This window comes from Lissotriton vulgaris, chromosome 3_1 (genome assembly GCF_964263255.1).
Source record: "Lissotriton vulgaris chromosome 3_1, aLisVul1.2, whole genome shotgun sequence".
Classification (NCBI taxonomy): domain Eukaryota; kingdom Metazoa; phylum Chordata; class Amphibia; order Caudata; family Salamandridae; genus Lissotriton; species Lissotriton vulgaris.
Window position 1 is genome coordinate 1,352,995,720 of NC_141689.1, and position 18,588 is coordinate 1,353,014,307.

At 45.3% G+C, this 18,588-nt stretch overlaps 1 protein-coding gene across 1 annotated transcript in view; it reads left to right on the forward strand.

The window, feature by feature from the left end:
• DNAH6 (dynein axonemal heavy chain 6) overlaps nucleotides 1–18,588 on the forward strand; it is a 2,460,712-nt gene that overhangs the window by 69,196 nt on the left and 2,372,928 nt on the right. The window lies entirely within an intron of this gene.

Below are 18,588 nucleotides of genomic sequence, written 5' to 3' on the forward strand. Positions count from 1 at the left end.
AAGTCTGTCTTAAGTTTGTCTTAAGTCAAACTTAAGATAAAATCCTAACTTTACTACTACTAAATGCCTTCTGTGAATACCAAAACTTAGTTGTGTGAATCGGGCCAGAGTGTTGTTTCAGAATAGAACACTCGGTACATGGATGTTTAGATTGTGCATTTGAGGTGCGTAGTTCAAATACGATCCTTAAATTGATTGTATTTAGCAGACATATTGTACATGCCTCAGGTAGCACAGTATATCTGCTAACATTGGGCTGTCACTGCGCACATCAGTACATCCCTGAAGCCAATGAAAATTCACACAGTGCAGCAGGGGCAGGATCCCCAGCACTATCCCAGCTTCTTTTAGGCCTGAGCTTCAAGTCCTATCAAGAAGATGGAAAGGTATTTAGATAAGTCTTCCCATTTTCAATCCTTCCCTTGCTGCTCCATCTGGCACCTTGTTGGGAATCATGGTTTGCTGCTTCCAATGCCAAGCCCCAGATTTCTGCTATGCTGTTTCAATGGAGCTCAGAGTTGCCAGCTCAGTGAGCAAGGTGTGTAAAACAAAAATGTTATTTCTCTATGCATCTGTGAACGTGTTTGCAAGTGTGTTTGTGAGTGAATTAATGTGAATGGGATTGAGTGAAAGGGTGTGTGTGTGGGTGTTTGAGAGTGTCAATAACCGTGAAAGTGAGAGTTGAAATTTTGAAGGGTATAAGAACAGGTGAAAGTGAGTACGAGGGAGTGAGTGAAGGAGTATGGGTGTGCTCAAACGAGTGATTGATTGGAGGTTGTGAGAGGGTAAGGCAGTGAGTCTTGGGTATACCTATCAATGGTGCAGCTGGTGCAGTTGCAACAGGGCCCAGGTTTCGTGAGTGTCTTTAATTGTGTTAGTAAGTGAGAATGAGAACCAGTGAGTATGTTTGTGTGCCAATAACAGTGAGTGGGAGACAGTATGAGTGAGAATGAGCATGTGGGACAATGTGAGTAAGAGTAAGTGAAGGAAAAGAGGCTAAGGCACAGATTATCAAAACGTTCACATAATGCAGCTCAGCATCATGTGAGAGGGAAAGGACAGGAAAGTGCCACATCTACAAAGATATGGTACTATCCTGCTCTCCCTCTAGTACTAGTGCACAATTAGGCTTCAGACCACCATTACACACTTTTGCACCATAAAGCAACAATGTCTGCATGAGTCTTGCATAGGTTTTGTACTGGTAGGGTGTCCTTCCGGGACAAAATACAGTGCTTTGACTAACTATAAAACGTTTTATAGTTAGGCTGTGTGCTGTACAGTGGAGAAGTGTGGCTCAATGGTTAGAGCGGCGGACCCTGATGCAGAGGTCTCGCCGGGACCAGGGTTCAGTTCCCAAAGCGGCAGGGTCTTGGGCTCAATGTCCACGGACTCGATAATTCTTGCCTCGGTGCCTACTCTAATCATGGGCCCCCACTCTGCAACTCTGGGCAATAGCTTGCTTAATCTCCACAACGGCCCTTAAGCTCTGGGATGCCTGGTTTCACCTTGGGGGTGCCCAGTGGGGAGAATCTCACAGGGAAAGCCAGGACGGGTTCCACAGCGGTATACAGCGCCAAGATGCCTGTCAGGTGATAGTGCGCTTTACAAGTATACATACATACGTACATACATACATACAGTGCAGTACATATGCCCAATGGAAACCGTTAAGAGAAATAAAAGCATTTCTCCTTTTTAGTGCTTGCTTTCAAGTGGCATTTATTTTTGGGTGCAAAACACGGTCTCCTGTTATTAGTAGATAGGGGTTTAATTCACAAACCATGAGTCATTGCATTGGAACTTCCATGTACCACCAATGGAACGCGCCCATGATGCAGGGTAACACATAGCAGTGCAATACACTACTTTCCATCACTTTTCATATAATAAAAAATAGCATTACTTTCAGGCAAATTTTCCAGTGCAAAACAGGTATTGTGCTTAAGAGTAAATAAAAAATAAAACAGGTTTGCGCAAAAATATGTTATTCGGGGTCTAAATGTGAGATGAAGTGAGTATAAGTGAGGCAAATTTAGGAAAAGAATGGGGGATACTCCTGGGCGTAATTACAGCCCGCCACTTACAAAGATCACCAGCCCCCACTGACGCTAATATTAACTAACAACATGTGGCCTAATAGCCTGAGCTGCCTACTTTGGAACTGGGCAACAAGATTTGAATCCCAGCGTCAACTCAACATCCTGTGATCCTGGGCAATACACTTAATCTCCTTGTGCCTAAAAAAATCTGATTACGTGTAATGTAATCTAGTGCTCATGTAAAGTACCCTGATACTTTGGGCCTGTTTTGCTCTATATAAAACTGCACAAATAAAAAATAACAGGCAGCCAGGAATATTTCATCCAGAGAATTAGGACTGCTACACACTGACCATATTTGCTATTCACCCACTCCATCCCCATTTTGCCAACCTCATTTTGCATGTGCCTATGTTTTAGCCAGTACTTGGTCTCTTTAGAACCAAAACGACAACCACACTACCCCCCCCCCCCCCGCAACTCCCACCCCCATGGAAGATGCCATTGCCAGAACAGGCTTGACTGCTGATGAACAGTGCATAAAAAACAGTTTCTCCCCTTTTTAGCATATATTTAGCACTTATGACCCCTCGCATGAGTAGTGAGCACTATAAACTACTTTGCAAATCAAGACAATTTGTGATTTCTGCCTTGTTTGCTTGGATTGAGTAAAGGGGGGTTCACCCAAATAAGTCACTGGGACCTGGGTACATATATTGCTGAGAAAGAGGGGTCCCAGAGAACAAGCACAACATTATATACAGTTAACAAGAATCAATTGACAAAAGTTTGCTGACATTGTGTTTATTTTGCAATGCAGCTCAGCCACATTATTCAGGCAATTAAAGTAACACTTATAATTTCTATAAAGTGCCCTGGTAAAGGGGGGAAGGGGGATTGGTGCAGTGAGTGTAGGGAGGGTAAGTGACATAAAAAACAGAGCCAAATTCCTTTGTATGAAATAGGTTGTGCCCCCTTCTTCTCGTCCTGATGAAGACCCCAATGCAAGGGACCAACTTCTTCCTGTTTTTACAATAGGGGTCGAAACGTCGACTGTTTTGTGTGTTTTCTCAGCTTCATTCCATGAACAACGATATCTAGTACTTGTATGAAGCATGTTCTGTTACAAATAATGTTTTGGAACCTAGGGTCACTAATAATTTGAACGACCTTAATAATATTTGATGGTTGGCAGCCTTTGGGCTCTGTTTTTTATGTCACTTACCCTCCCTACACTCACTGCACCAATCCCCCTTCCCCCCTTTACCAGGGCACTTTATAGAAATTATAAGTGTTACTTTAATTGCCTGAATAATGTGGCTGAGCTGCATTGCAAAATAAACACAATGTCAGCAAACTTTTGTCAATTGATTCTTGTTAACTGTATATAATGTTGTGCTTGTTCTCTGGGACCCCTCTTTCTCAGCATTGTTTGCTTGGAAGCAAAAGACTGTGGCAGAGATTGCCTTTGAAATTCAGATGCGTTCTCGCATACCGGCGTTAACTGACTGGCATTGCCTCCCTTTAAAATAATGGTAACCAGTAAACCACACTGCCTTGCCCAGTTAGAACTCCCACTGTGAGGTTTTTCTCCTAGACTTTTGAATCACATGTGACCACCATCACCTCCTTTGAGGACACTGCAGCAGCAAGATAAGCTAAGAAGCGGGGAAAAGAAATGTTTAGTCCTGTGCATTATTTTCCAGCCATACTTTGCCCAGGCTTCCCTGGGACAGGCTCATATGCAGCTTCTGCCCGGGCTATGGAACATGACGAGGGGGGCGGGTGAGGGGAGGGGGGGAGGAGAGTGAGAGAAGGGGGGGGAGGAGAGTGAGGGGAGGGGAGGGGGCTAAAACCCTTTCAGCCCAATGGATTTGTGCACCTGGGTTTAGGCATAGGATAACTGGTAAGGTTATAATTGGGGCTAGAGAAAGGTTTAACATAGTTTGGACTTGAGTGATAGACTGAGGACCTGATTACGAGTGTAGGGGTTATTATAAATAACAATACCACTGGGTCCATTCTTTACTGGGTGTGATAATTAGCACCTATTACAAGTTTATGGTGAATAACATGCATATTTTAGAGTAACACACCAAAATCTGCATGATATGTTAAATACCGTATACTTTTGCCCTGTTACACCTGCGGAAATGCAACCAGCCTTGAGGCATTGAACGCACTTGATAATTATTTAATAGATTACATAAAATAAAACTTGTAAATCCGACTCGTGCGTGAACAGGAGTTTACGCATGTGTTGGAATTAACCAACTAACTCCTAACCAGGCCATTAGTGTTACTGTAAGGGTAGATGTAGTTGTTACAGCTAGAGTGGGTGTTAGTGGTAGGGTTAAGGTCATTATCAAGGAAATTAGGAGAGTTAAGTCAAGAGGTAGGGTTAATACAAATGTACAGACAATAAACTGGGTAATTACAGTGTCAATTTGCATGATATGTCGACCTCGGCAATGTAATGACAAGTCCTTATAGGTACATTTAATGTAATAGTATATAATCTTGCTTGTGGGGGGTTGTTTGAGGTTACCTTCAAAATTCTGCCATCCTTTATTATGAACAGAATTAGGATGCAGGAAATATTCTTTTTCAAAACTTAAAAAAAAAGATGCAGAAGCTATGCATACTTTGCAAAGAAGAATAACTAATTAAAGTGTTTAAGGAAGGGAATCACTGAGCCCTCCTGTCTTTCCACTTTGATTTAGCTAGAATTATTAGAATGCTGTAGTATTTTTGTAATTGCAACGGAAGTTGATAATAATGACGAAGACAGCAATGGCAATGTTAATCAATTATAATAAAACATATTTTTCTTTTTAGTCGTAACGTTTTTTAAGGTAATGAGTGGAATAATCTGCCACAATAACACACTGTCCGCATTTAGAGGTGGGATTTGAGGGCAGAACTCATTAGTTTTAATTCGTCATATCAGGATTTTGGGGATTAAAACCCTAAATACTACTTTTTGCGTTTGAAGTGTAATTTTGAACTCTAAAAGTTTTTTTGTAATCGAGTCTTGTTAATTTAAAGTTTTTTGTTCTCTTCAGCTACAACGCGAACGTTAAATAAATAAAGCATTGCCATTTCTCATCGGGAATATAGGAAGATGCCAAGGGGTTGTGAAAGAATATATTTAAGAAATAGTGGACTGCCAGAAAACAAAAATCTCATACAGCTTTACTTGTTTTCGTGAAGTTCTAAGTAAGAATTTTTATATTTCAAGCCGCAAAGACAATGGGGTCATTGAACCTTAAAAAGATGATAGAAACCAATAGTAGCCAAATTACAACTGGAATATTTCGTTATGATCAATAACAAGGCAAGATGAATGCTGCATTTGATTATAACTACACAAAAAATCGAAAGAGTCGAAGAAAACCTGCTTAGGGAGTTGGTGTAATGGATACAGCGAGAGTCCATAAGATGCGGTCTCCAGGGAATTGTGTAGGCTAGTAAGCCGAGGGCGGCCTTGATGAAGGTCTGACTAGAGGTCCCTCATTCCTGGCAAAGACCATGACGCAATAGTATAGAGTCCTAAATATACAGGATGATTCATTAGCAACAGTAATTATATTAGGTCCATGCGCATGGCATGCCACCCAGTGTATCCCAATTATAGGATTTAAAGGAGTGGTACTGTGGGGACTAGGTTCCTGATAAGTCCTGATGAAGAGCCAATAGGGGAACAGCTCGAAACATGTTGACTGCTTATTTATGAAGCACACAGACTCCTCAAAGTCCATAACCTAAGCCATAACCCCCTGATTTGAACCTTACCGTAGAGGGGCGGGAATAAAACAATTGTCCTACCAATCAGGAATGTTATACTTTATTTCCCATTCCCTCCCAATTCACTACCTTTATCATTTAATACACCAATAAGTGCTCCTGCGTAATCGCAAAGTTGTAGGACGCCTCAATCCGTAGAGGATTGAGCTGAACCCCAATGATGAAGCATGCCACCAAGAGGCAACCCTGGTGGGTGAGGGGTCTCTAAGAAAAAAGTATTTTTCCTACTGTGCGATTACAGTGACCTCTTGCTGTATCCAATACACCAACTCTCTGGGCAGTTTTTTTGGGAATCTTGCAATTTTTGGGTTAAATATACCTGTAAGGAGGATAAACATAGCCTCTACCTGCCCCATTTGTTTGTAGCATTCTTGGATAACACATGTTGGTAATGTAGAATTTTAATTTTAATTGCATCTGTACAGCTCTTCTTACCACTGAAGAGCATCGGTGGGCGTGTCACATGCTACACTATGCGGAAATACTTGATTGGAAGGATAATGCATTGTCATGGTGGTCTGCGTGGAAAGCATTTTGGTGTCATTTGAGAGTGACCTGACAGGTGCTCAGGATCTGATTTGGGTCGCAGCTCATGTGGTGGCTGGAAAAGATTTAGAGATAGAGCGTGGGCAGTTTATTATCATTTACTCCTATGAGCTATTCTGCCGGTTCCCTATGAGTGTTTTTAGAGAAAGAGGTGCACAGGGATGGAGTGAATTCGTGGCATCTATTGCTGCATTACTAGAACTAGAAGTCAAAGTGCTTTAGTGTATCCAGTCTTGAAGATGGTTGGGGGGCCACACGGGGACCCACGGGGAAGAACTATGTGTGATTATATTATGATGTGTGTAGTATTTCTACACGGGGCCAGCCAAAGAGTCCATTCAATTGGCATAGCCGGTGAGTACAACAAAGCTTCTTCCTGCTGTTTCAACAAATAGTACCAGGCGTGGCATGTTGAGTTCATGGAATCCAGGATCCCTGTTCTCTGGTCCGTGGATTAAAATATCGTGGGCGGGAGGGGGAGCAGCTCAGCGAATAGTTTCTCCATATAGAGCAACGGTATGTTCGGCTCGCCATAAATCCAGTAATAAGCTAGAGCACCTTGTACCCCTCTGTAATATAGGTTAAAATCTGGAGCACCTAAACCCCCCATGTGGTACGGCAATGTCAATATCTGCCACTGTACTCGCGCTTGCTTCCCCGCCCAGGCCAGTTTTATCAATGATTTATTGAGCCTATAGAAGAAAGAGCATGATAAAACTATAGGGATGTTCGTAAAAAGAAACAGGAATCGGGGCAATATTACCATCTTCATAATGGAGACCCAGCCAATTAGAGACAGCGGAAGCTTGATCTAGGTCTCAACATCATCCTCCAATTTAGCAACTGCAGTACCATAGTTTTCTCTGAGCACGATCTCTGAGTCTGTATGCAGTCGAATACCTAGGTATCGAATTGCGTCCGTTGACCATTGTAAAGGGTAATCCATCTCAAATTGTGCCATAACAGGGGTGAGTGGGAAGACTATAGATTTAGGCCCATTGACTCGTAAACCTGATAATGCCCCAAAGTGCACCACCTCCATGAGGACAGAGGAAAGATTGTATTCTGGGTCACGGACATATAGTAATGTGTCTTCTACGTATGTAGACACTACGATCTTATAGTTCGGGAAACGGATACCTTTATGGGCATGATACTCCCTCAGTGCACAGACCAAAGGCTCGGTGACCAAGACATTTATTATGGGGGACAATGGACATCCCTGCCGAGTTCCTCTGGATATAGCGAAGGAGTCCGTAACCAGGTTACCCAATTTTATGTGTGCAGTAGGTGCATTGTACAGTATTCCTATCAATTGGAGGAAGACTGGGCCCAATCCCATCCTGGTCAATACTTGTCGCATGAAAGACCACTCGACCGAATCAAAGGCCTTCTCCATATCGAGGAAGACCGCGACTGCCCTAGTACCGAACACAGTGCCGATATTGTAAGTAAGGTTCCTGTCGGTAATTAACCCCGCCTGTTGCGGAGCTACCAGCACCTGTGCTAGGGGAGCCAAACGATTGACCAATATCTTTTTTTCTTAAAACATTTTTTTGTATTTATAATTTTGACAGAAAAGAACAAAACAAAGTACAGTACAGCTAGGACTTGTGCGTACATTCCATTCGCAGATAATAAACGAGTCAATCATGAAGACAGTTACATAAAACAATCATGGATTTCATCATAGGTACATATATCAGGTAGAGTTAATTTCACAATGCTAATTCATTCTATACAAGCAGGATCAATGTTGTTACATTATATTACATGGCAATTGCTGGATTCCCAATGCAGCATGCAAAGAGTTCTTCATCTATCATCATGCATTTAGGCCGTGTCTGACCTTGTCAGCATGTATGCCGTATAGGGACCCCAGATGTCCCTTGGTCGAGAATCAGAAGGCAACCCCTCCGAATAACAAATCAATTGATCAGGGCAATATGCCAGCTCCTGCAGCCATTGCTTCAACTTTGGAGCTGGTCGACCACCCCAACATGTAGCCACCCTACGCTTGGCTAACTGCAAAGAGAGCACCACCAATTTGCGCACTCCCGCCGGGATTTTGGAAACTATCCCCAACAGACACACCTTAGGATCACACACAATTGTAACACCAGTCATGGCTGACAGTACCTCCGTCACATCCATCCAGAAGGCCTGTAAGCTGCTGCAGGCCCATGCCAGGTGAATAAAGTCGGCCTCATCTGAACCACAGCACACACAGCTATGAGAGTCTCGTAGCCCGTACCTGTATAACTGTGCAGGGGTGTAGTACGTTTGATGAAGATATTTATAATGTATAAGCTTGAAATTACCATCAATAGCAAAACTCCCCGTCATCTTACAACTTTCCTCCCACTCATCATCTGTGAGTTGCTGCGCAAGGCTACTGTCCCACCTATCTCTGTAGCGTGATTCTGCAATGCCCTCGTCTATTTGTGAGGCCTGATATAACCTGGATACTACCTTAGTTCCATTATTGGCTGTGTGCAGAAGCTGCAAGGCACTCAGAGAGGGCTGCTCATCCGAATGGACGGATACAAATCCTGCAGTGCTGCCCGGAGTCTGGCACAAATGAACGTGGCCATGGCTACATTCCCCGAGTTCTTTAGAAAGTCCTGCAACGCAAGAAAGTGATTGTGTATAAAGACGTCTCCCATGTTGTGCAACCCAGCGGAATGTAAAATCCGAAGTGCCCCAGCCTCGCTTGTCACCGAGATACTAGCATGGTGCAACAAGGGCATTGCGGCAGCATATAATGGTAGCCGTCCCGCTCTCCTCCCCAACTCCAGCCACGCTCGGGCTGTGCACTGCACTGTGTCCATCTCACCTTTTTCATACACCGAATGGGGATTCACTACCATGGCTTTACGGGGTAAGGGGTGCACTGCGCCTTCCTCGACCGCCACATGCGGTGTAAACGGTGGTGCCAACTGCCAATACGAGGCGAAGTGTGCCTGCGCACACAAGTAGTATAGGCGCATATCAGGTATCGAGAAGCCACCCTGCGCATACGGTTTAGTCAGAGTTTCCCATCCAATGCGAGGCTTCTTACCTCCCCATGCAAGCGTGATCAATAAGGAACGCAGCGTGGTAAAAAAGTGGCTCGTAAGGGGAATTGGAATGTTGACAAAGAGATATAAAAACTTGGGCAGCACCACCATCTTGATCAGTGCTACTCTATCCGCAAAGGAGAGAGGCAGCCGTATCCACCGAGACACCTGGTCCTCAAGTTTCGACACTGCAACTCCATAATTTGCCCTAATGACCTCCTGCAGGTCCCTGTGTACCCATATGCCGAGATACCGGACTGGGTCTGTTGCCCACTCTAGGGGAAAATTCAATACAAACGTTGCAGTGCTTTGTGTAAGGGGTAGGATGACCGACTTGGCCCAGTTAATTGCCAACCCCGAGAACCACTCAAACCGGACATATTCCCTGATGGCATCCTCCAAGTAGCCTTCCGGCTCTTGCACATATAAGACCATATCCTCGGCTTACATCGATACTGCCAATGGTCGTTGAAAAAACCGAAGCGCCGAATGTGCATGCCTTTGTCTCAGTATACACGCCAGGGGTTCCAGCACCAGGGCAACTAGCAGGGGGGAAAGCGGACACCCCTGTCTAGTGCGGCGTTGGACTGGAAAAGCCTCCGAAATACTTCCATTAACCCGCACTTGGGCCACGGGGTCTGTGTAGAGTAGTTTAATCCAGTTCGTAAAGAAAAACGGTACCCCCATACAGTGGAGCACTGCAAACATATAGCGCCATGCAATCGTGTCGAAAGCTTTAGCAGCGTCCAATAGGACTGCCGCTGCCGGCAGTTCAGGTTTAAGCAAATGTAGAGTCGCAAATAAAGCTCTCAGATTGTGGACCGTAGAGCGCGAAGGGATAAACCCTGATTGGTCCGGGAGGACCATAACCTGCAGCAGCAGGCGCAAGCGTGTGGCTGGGACCTTAGCAAGTATCTTAACATCCGTGTTCATAAGGGACAGCGGACGATATGATTCGCACTTATCTAGCTGCTTACCCGGCTTCGGTAGCACAACGATCAGCGCCTCGCAGGCAACTTCTGCTGGTCAAAGGCTTCCGCGTACATGGCTGCCAGGTAAGGCAGCAGCAGGTCCACGTACTCTTTATAAAATTCAGCAGGAAGGCAATCAGTACCTGCGGCCTTCCCATTCGGCAGTGCGGCGATTGCCTTCCTAATCTCATCTGCCGTCAATTGATGCATTAAAAAATCCTGCTGTCCCTTTGATAACCAGACCAAGGCCACATCGTCCAAGTATTGCGCTATGTCCTCCTCATTGGCAGTCTGCTTACATCCATACATCGTTTTATAATATTGTACAAAGTGCTCCAGTATGCCTGCAGTGTCTGTCACTGTCCTGTCATCCTCTGTAATCTCCTGCACCCCACAATACTTAGCCCAGGGTTCTGTAAGTCGTTCTGCCAGTGCCCGCCCGGGCCGTCCGCCCTCACCATAGTATCTGGCCTTGCGACGTTTTGACAAATGCTTCACTTCCTGTTCAGCTAAATCATTGTATTCATTCACTTTTGTTCTTATATTTGCAAGGAGGGCCTCTACCTGCGCTTCCTCATACCGACGCTCCAACCCAGTTAGTTTGCGCTCCAGCTGGCTCACAGAGTCCCGTAGGGACTTGAGCACCCCTGCCTGGAGGCTTTATGCAAGCCCCCCTGATAGTCACTTTAAACGCCTCCCAGACAGTGCCCATGTTCTCAACCGAACCAACTTTTACCGCAAAATAAGTCTCTATGGCCACTCGTATACCCTCACGGAACACCAGATCTAATAGAGCTGAGGGTTGTAATTTCCACGCAAACGGTGCAGGGGCATAAACTGGCAGCACCGTATCCATCAAGACCGGTGCATGGTCTGACAGTGTTCGGGGCAGGTGTACGGTCTTAGTCACCCATGCATTCACATCACGCGTCCTCAACCAGTAGTCCAAGCGGGACCAAGTATCATGAGCATACGTGTAACACGTTCCCTCCTGTACACTAGGATGCCGCATTCGCCACACATCTACCAAACCCAAATCATCCATACCATCACTCACCTCCAGAGCCGCCCTTCTGATATGCCTGGAGCTTGGAGTCTTCCTATCTACTTCACGGTCCAACACTACGTTTAGGTCACCGCCACATATAATGGCAGCCTCTGGGAGGGCATATATCTTGTTCCATGAACCCTCATAAAACTCAGGATCGTCCACATTTGGTCCGTATATATTTATTATCGTGACCGGTGTACCACACAATTTCCCCTGCAATATAATGTACCTGCCTTCGCTATCTATTTCCTCGTGCATACTCACAAAGGGGATATTTTTTCCCTTATCAGTATCATGACCCCCCTGGCATAGGAAGAGTAAGTTGCAGCTATGCGTACTCCCGCCCAGTGCCTTGCCACAGAAGCCGTGGTGTGTCTCATAAGGTGCGTCTCCTGCAGGAAGGCAATCCGAATATTATGTCTAGTCAAATATGTCAGGACCTGTCTAGTTTTTTTGGGGCTATTCAATCCCCTAACATTCCAGGTGAGCCAAGTGATGGTACCTTTGTCACCCATTAAATTCATGCACAAGAAGCCTGTAACCAATGTTCCAATATTGTACCTTTAGAATCCAATGGCGAAACCTGCAAACACATAGTCCACAGCTGTACTCAGGAAGCAACCCGGGAACTATCTTCCCACCCTCCCACCATTCCCGTAACTTCAAACAGAGCAAGCTGAACTCTCCCATCCCCCCTCCTACTTCAGCACCCAGAACTTGCCAAAGATTCCCCAGATCCCCAAACCCCCCCCCCTTCCCCCCCCCCCCCCCCCCCAACTCTGAGGTACCGGGTTTTTATGGACCCGGCGGTGCCAGGGGAACACCCAAAGACCGCATGAGTCCTTCCTGTTTCGGACCACAGAAACACAGAGTCTTCTAGGTGATGTCAAGGATCGAGTTTATTGGCTGCAACCAGTAACAGGTATCCTAGAAGTACAACAGCATGAAGCGCATGTATGTTCTCAGGAGACTGCTCGTTTTTACAGAACAAGCCTTCTCTTTTTATACAAAATATTACACTTCAGGCAAGAATTCTTTGTTTTTACAGTTGGTCATATAAATACTTCTACTACAAAGAAAGAGCAGAGTCATTATGGCAAGCCCATATTTTAGTTTGTCCAGTTCGTGATAGATTACCCAGCAAGGCCCAGAACATCCATCACATATCGGCGGACCCCCAATAACAGCGGGCACCTCCTCCTTGTAAAACTACTCATAAAGAAGAAACAGGGACAGGTGTGTGTGTGATTAAGTGTAGCTTGTATGCGATGAACGGTTTATGACATGTTGTGCCTTGATACTAATCTCGCTCGGCCATTGGGATGGGGACTGCCCGAACAGGTGTGGCTTGAGGCAGTGGAGTCAGCTCGCCCAGGTCACATAGGAGTCGGCAGAGGTGTACGTGTCCTTTCAGATCAAATTCGGCCTTGGTCATTTGACTATGTAAGGGCAACCACAAAATGGATGCCGCTCACAAAATGGAACCCGAGGGTTCAAGACAGAAACTATGATTTCAGGGTGATTTCGTCACTCGATCATGACGCAAATGCTTAGGTACAATATCTCAATCATTACCGGTCTGCCGATACCAAAATCGTCATGATACGATGATATTTTTGACATGAGTGTAGAGCTTCGGTACCACACAATAACAGGGTCCAGAATTCTCAGTACCACAGACCCTCCTTTTGCCCTTATATAGGCAATAACCTATACTCATGCTAATCTGAGTCCAGGTCTGTGTACATAAAGTCATTGAGATGCTGCTGTAGCATGATCCTATTACTTAGTTCATTTCTTGATACAGGCTTCCTTACACATGATGTAGCACAGAGGCCACATATTGCAGGAGCGCACTGTACACACAGGCAGAACATGAACAGAATGGCTAAAACCATCCCAATGACTATCAGAATCTTCCATCCCCAGGCAGATATCAGTTCCCAGAACCACTCCATTAAGGACCAGTCTCCTTCATCCACGTGAATGGACTCGGAAATCTTATGCAGTTTGGAGATGGCCTGGTATACTGTCGGAGCGTTATCGGGGATGAAAATGCAGCAACTGGATTGGATCACCTTACATACCCCACCACGGTCTGCAAGTATGACATCTAGGGCAACCCTGTTCTGAAGAGTCATAAGGCGGTCCGACTGGAGCTCCGCAGTCAAGTTACTAAGGGCACCAGCCGTTTCAATCACGGTGGATTCAACTACCCTTGTCAATTGGCGAATGTTCCTGCTGTTCACCATAGGCCCCCAGAACGGCAGAAAACCTTTTGCGAAATCCCCAAACTCCTGTTCCGCAGTGTCGTCTTTACTCACAACACCCCTAACTGTCCTTGTCCTTTGGTAATCTGCCTCGGCCGTGTAGGTGGGTGGCAGCAGGAACGAGATAAAACATGTGCCCGAAAAGTCAGGGGGCAGCCATGTATATGCTCTATCATGGCAGACGAAGTAGGTACCCTTAGCTGCTAAGAACGAAGGGGACATAGGTTCCAGGATCGATAGGGTGTCCTGGATCTTCAGAGGCCTGAGGTAGGATGTCGTGGACCTGTTGGTGTAAAATACGCAATTCAGCCGTCAATTCATACAGATAGTCAAGCAGTACAGGGTGCTCTATTTCACTGAACCTGGTGGGCCTTGGCACTCCCCATATGTTGGCCGGACGGCCGAACACAATTTCATGTGGACTAAGTCCCACTCTAGAGTGAACAGTCATTCTTGTGGATAGGAGCGCCAAGGGCAGAGCGTCAGGCCATTTAAGAACTGTGCTTGCTTGAATCTTGGCTAGTTTCAACTTTAACGTGCCGTTATAGCATTCTACTAATCCAGCTGATTGGGGGTGATTTGCAGCGTGGAACTTCTGTTGTATGCCTAGCCCCTCACACACTTCCTTCATCACTCGTCCCACGAATTCACTCCCATTATCACTCCAGACCATTCTAGGCATTCCAAACCTAGGGAAGAACTCTTTGACAAGGGCTTTAGCTGTGGATAAGGCAGTGTTGTCCTTCAGGGGGTATGCTTCAACCCATTTTGAAAAGGCGCAAACAACAACAAGTATGTATTTCAAATTGTTGCACCTTTCCATGTGGATGAAATCTAGCTGCAAAACCTCAAACGGATATGTTGGAGGCGCAAAATGACCAGCTGGAGTTGGGGTTCCCTTACCAGGATTGTACTTCAGACACACCATACAATTCTTGACCACATTCTCTGCACACTTAGGGATTCCACTATTCTGCCATACTGGAGCTAGCAACTTACAGATCCCTTTCACACTGATGTGAGCCATTCCATGAGCCATTGTCACCACTGCAAGCACATACGCATTGGGTAACAACCATCTCTGATGCTCTGACAATTCAATCCAACAACCATTCGCATCCAATTTACCCTTACTTTCTCTCCATTCATTCAACTCTTGTTCTGTGGCTTCCGCCTGAATGGACTTCACGCTCTCAATTGTATCTTCGCACATACCAACATCACCAATCCATCTCGCAGGGCCTGCAACATACATTCGGCTCATTACATTCTTTGCAGTTTCTTTTGCAACTTCATCCGCAAACGCATTCCCACGACCAACATCATCCGTCACCTTTTTGTGTGCACTGCATTTCACAATCGCAACTTGTAATGGCACGGTCAGTGACTCGAGAAGCTCATTTACTAACTGACCATGTTGGATCTTAGTACCATGTGACGTCAGGAACCCATGTTCACGCCACAATCGTCCAAAACTGTGAGCCACGCCAAAGGCGTATTGGCTGTCCGTGTACACATTCACTCGTTTTCCTTTTGCCAACACACATGCTCTTGTAAGTGCAATCAACTCTGCTGCTTGCGCGGAATTGTGGGGGATACGTGCAGCTTCAACAATCGTATGCAAAGTTGTCACAGCATATGCTGCAGTCGTATCACCATTCGGCAACTTGAAACACGAACCATCAACCCATAAAGTATCATTACATTCAGAAAGAGGAGTGTCCTGTAAATCTATTCTCCCTCTTGTCTCTTCTTCTGTCCTAAAACAGCAGTCATGTTATTCGACCTTATCTGTCTCCACTGAAATGGGCAATAACGTGGCTGGGTTTAGTGTGTCGCACCTCTTTATGTGTATGTGACTCGCTAACAGTGTCAGCTCATAACTTGACAATCGAGCACTGGTTAAATGCTGTGTCCTTGTTCTGTTTAGCAAAATGTCTACTGCATGTGGGACCATGACAATCAGCGTATTATTCATTACTAGCCCAGCAGACAGTCGAATACAGACAGCTGCTGCCGCAGTGGCCCTCAAGCAACTTGGCAATGCCTTAGCTACCGGATCTAGAGTTGCAGAAAAGTTCGCGCATGGACGCTGTTTGCCCCCAAAAGATTGTGTCAGAACTGATAATGCACAACCTTCTTTCTCATGGACATACAATGTGAAAGGCTTACTGTAGTCGGGGTTACCCAACACAAGAGCCGAACATAATGCATCACGCAATTCGGAAAAGCTTTTCTGACACTCGTCAGACCACGGAATGGGTTTCGGTGTATCTTTGCGAGTTAATGCCACCAAAGGTTTGGCCGACAAGGAGAAATTTGGTATCCATTGTCTGCAATATGATGTAATGCCCAAGAAAGCACGCACTTCTCTCTGTGTCCTTGAGACACTCAATTTTGCAATTGCCTGAATTCTTTCTGGGGTCAGCTTCCTTCCCTCCTTCGATAAGAGGTGACCTAAGTAGGTCACTTCTTGTCGACAATATTGCAACTTTGAAAGAGAGACTTTGTGGCGCAGATCACATAAATGACGCAACAATGACAAAGTGGCTTGTTTGCAAATCTCCTCAGTATCTGCAGCGACTAGTAAATCATCGACGTACTGAATAAGAGTAGCGCCATCGGGTAAAACAATCGTGTCAAGCTGTGATTTTAGAGCCTGACTGAATATAGATGGACTTTCACAGTAGCCCTGAGGAGCGCGTTTGAAGCCGAAACTTCGGCCTCCTAAATTGAAGCCAAAAATATCCCTGCTCTCCTCGGCAATCGGGTTGCTGAAGAAAGCATTCTTCAAGTCAATCACTGAGAACCAAGTGGCTGAAGCTGGAATCATAGTCAACAGGGCAGTGATTTCGGGAACAACTGGAAACTGTGGCACAGCAATCTTATTCACTTCTCTAAGATCAATCACAAGCCTATAGACAGGTGGTTGGGAAGGATCAGTACGTTTTAAAACCGGCAGAAGAGGACTATTACAGATGTTGCCTGTTGTCTCTTCAATGACATCTTTCTCAATCAGATCATAAATGATTGCTAACAACGCTTTTTCACCTTCACCAGAGATCTTGTATTGGGGAATACGTGGCATTCTAACATTTGTTTTCAGCGTTACAACATATGACGCTATTTCCAAAAGACCCACATCATTAGAGCCAGTGGCCCAAAGTATATCCGGAAGAGAAGACAATTCTGTTGGAAGTTTTTCCCTTGATAAATACATTGGAGAAACCACCTTCTTACCCAGTGTAAGTTGTACTCCCGAAGGAGAACAGTACAAAGTCGCATATAATCTCTTCAACAGATCCAATCCCAACAAGTTCTCACCACAACCTGTTGTAAGAATTAGGGGTGCTTCTAATTCGCATGGCCCAACAGAAAGGGACATAGGACTAGAAATCGGGTTCCTAACCGGGGCGCCAGAAAAACCTACTGAAACGTTCATTTCGCCAGACAAAGGTGCGCCAGGAAGTTTTGAGTGCATAATGGAACTCTTTGTAGCACCAGTATCCAACAGAAAAGGCTCTGACACAACTGATGTAAGCACCTCTACATAAGGTCCATTCTGATCTACTGGAACTGAAACAACTCCCTCTCTTTGTCCATGGCTGCCCTAGCAATCATTACCCTCATTCTCGTTTTCTGCATAGTAGTCATCAGCATAGTACTGAGCTGTCCTGGAAAACACGTTATTCTGTTGGTCAAAACTATTCATAGAATTCTGAGGCGGGAAAGAAGGAGCATTCTGGGGGAAATTTCCACGGCCCCTACCTCTAGGACCCTGTTGAACACCTCGACCTCTTGCACCAGAAAAACCATTCATACGCCGTAACAAAACCGGACAACTACTCTTGAAATGACCCTCTTCCTTGCAATACGCACACTGATTCGGACCATACGGTAAACGCCGTTGAGAAGACTTGTTTCTTTGCGAGTTCCTCGAATACTGCTGGGGTTGCTGATAATCGTGCTGACTAGCAGTACGAGGTGGATAAGCTTGCTGCAGAAGGACTTTAGTTTTCAATTCTTTAGTCTTTTTGTCTGCCTTTTCTAACTCATCTTTGCGCCTATTTTCGTAGTCCTGGGCCGTAGCTAAAATCTGCGCTGACGTGGAAACAGCCCAAGCACTCTCAGAATCCTTCAACTTATTGCATAATTCAGGAAGTAAATTTGCCAACAAACAATCTCTGGCCACCCTCAGTAGCCATATCCTGACCACTATGATCGACGAAGGTCTCTTCAAACAGCGTGAAAAAGTCAGACACAGTCTCGTCTCTCTTCTGTTTGCATGCTGACAACTTGTCCCAATTCACACGCAACTCGGGCATTAAAGTCTTCATATACGTGATAATCCTACCAGGAAGTTCTGCTACTAAGGGCTCGGGCTTAGAGCCACCAACTTGTCTAGCATCAGCAGCAGCGATATTAACCCATGTATCGCCTAACTCTTGGTCATGATCTGTATGACGAATCTTTCCCCATAAGGGCTGTGGAACAACATTTCCAAACAACATGTCTATATCGGCTAAATTCATGATGCAGGAGCTGGCAGTCTGTGATAACTCCTTATAATACCTTGCAGGATTTTTACGGGGATCAGGCAATGTCTGTTTGAACGCTAAAACCTCAGATCTCTTCCAAGGAACATGTACCCACACACGCTGAAAATGCGGCGGAATGGCTGGATTAGCATTTGCATCACCTTCCCTCCAAACTGGGGGAACCTCTCTCATGGGATACTGTCGCGCCTTTTTCCTACCTGGCATGTCATGCTCAGACAGTGATCGAGAATTGCTTCCCTTACTTCTATAAGACAATAACATCTCAATCGCTTGTTCAACATCG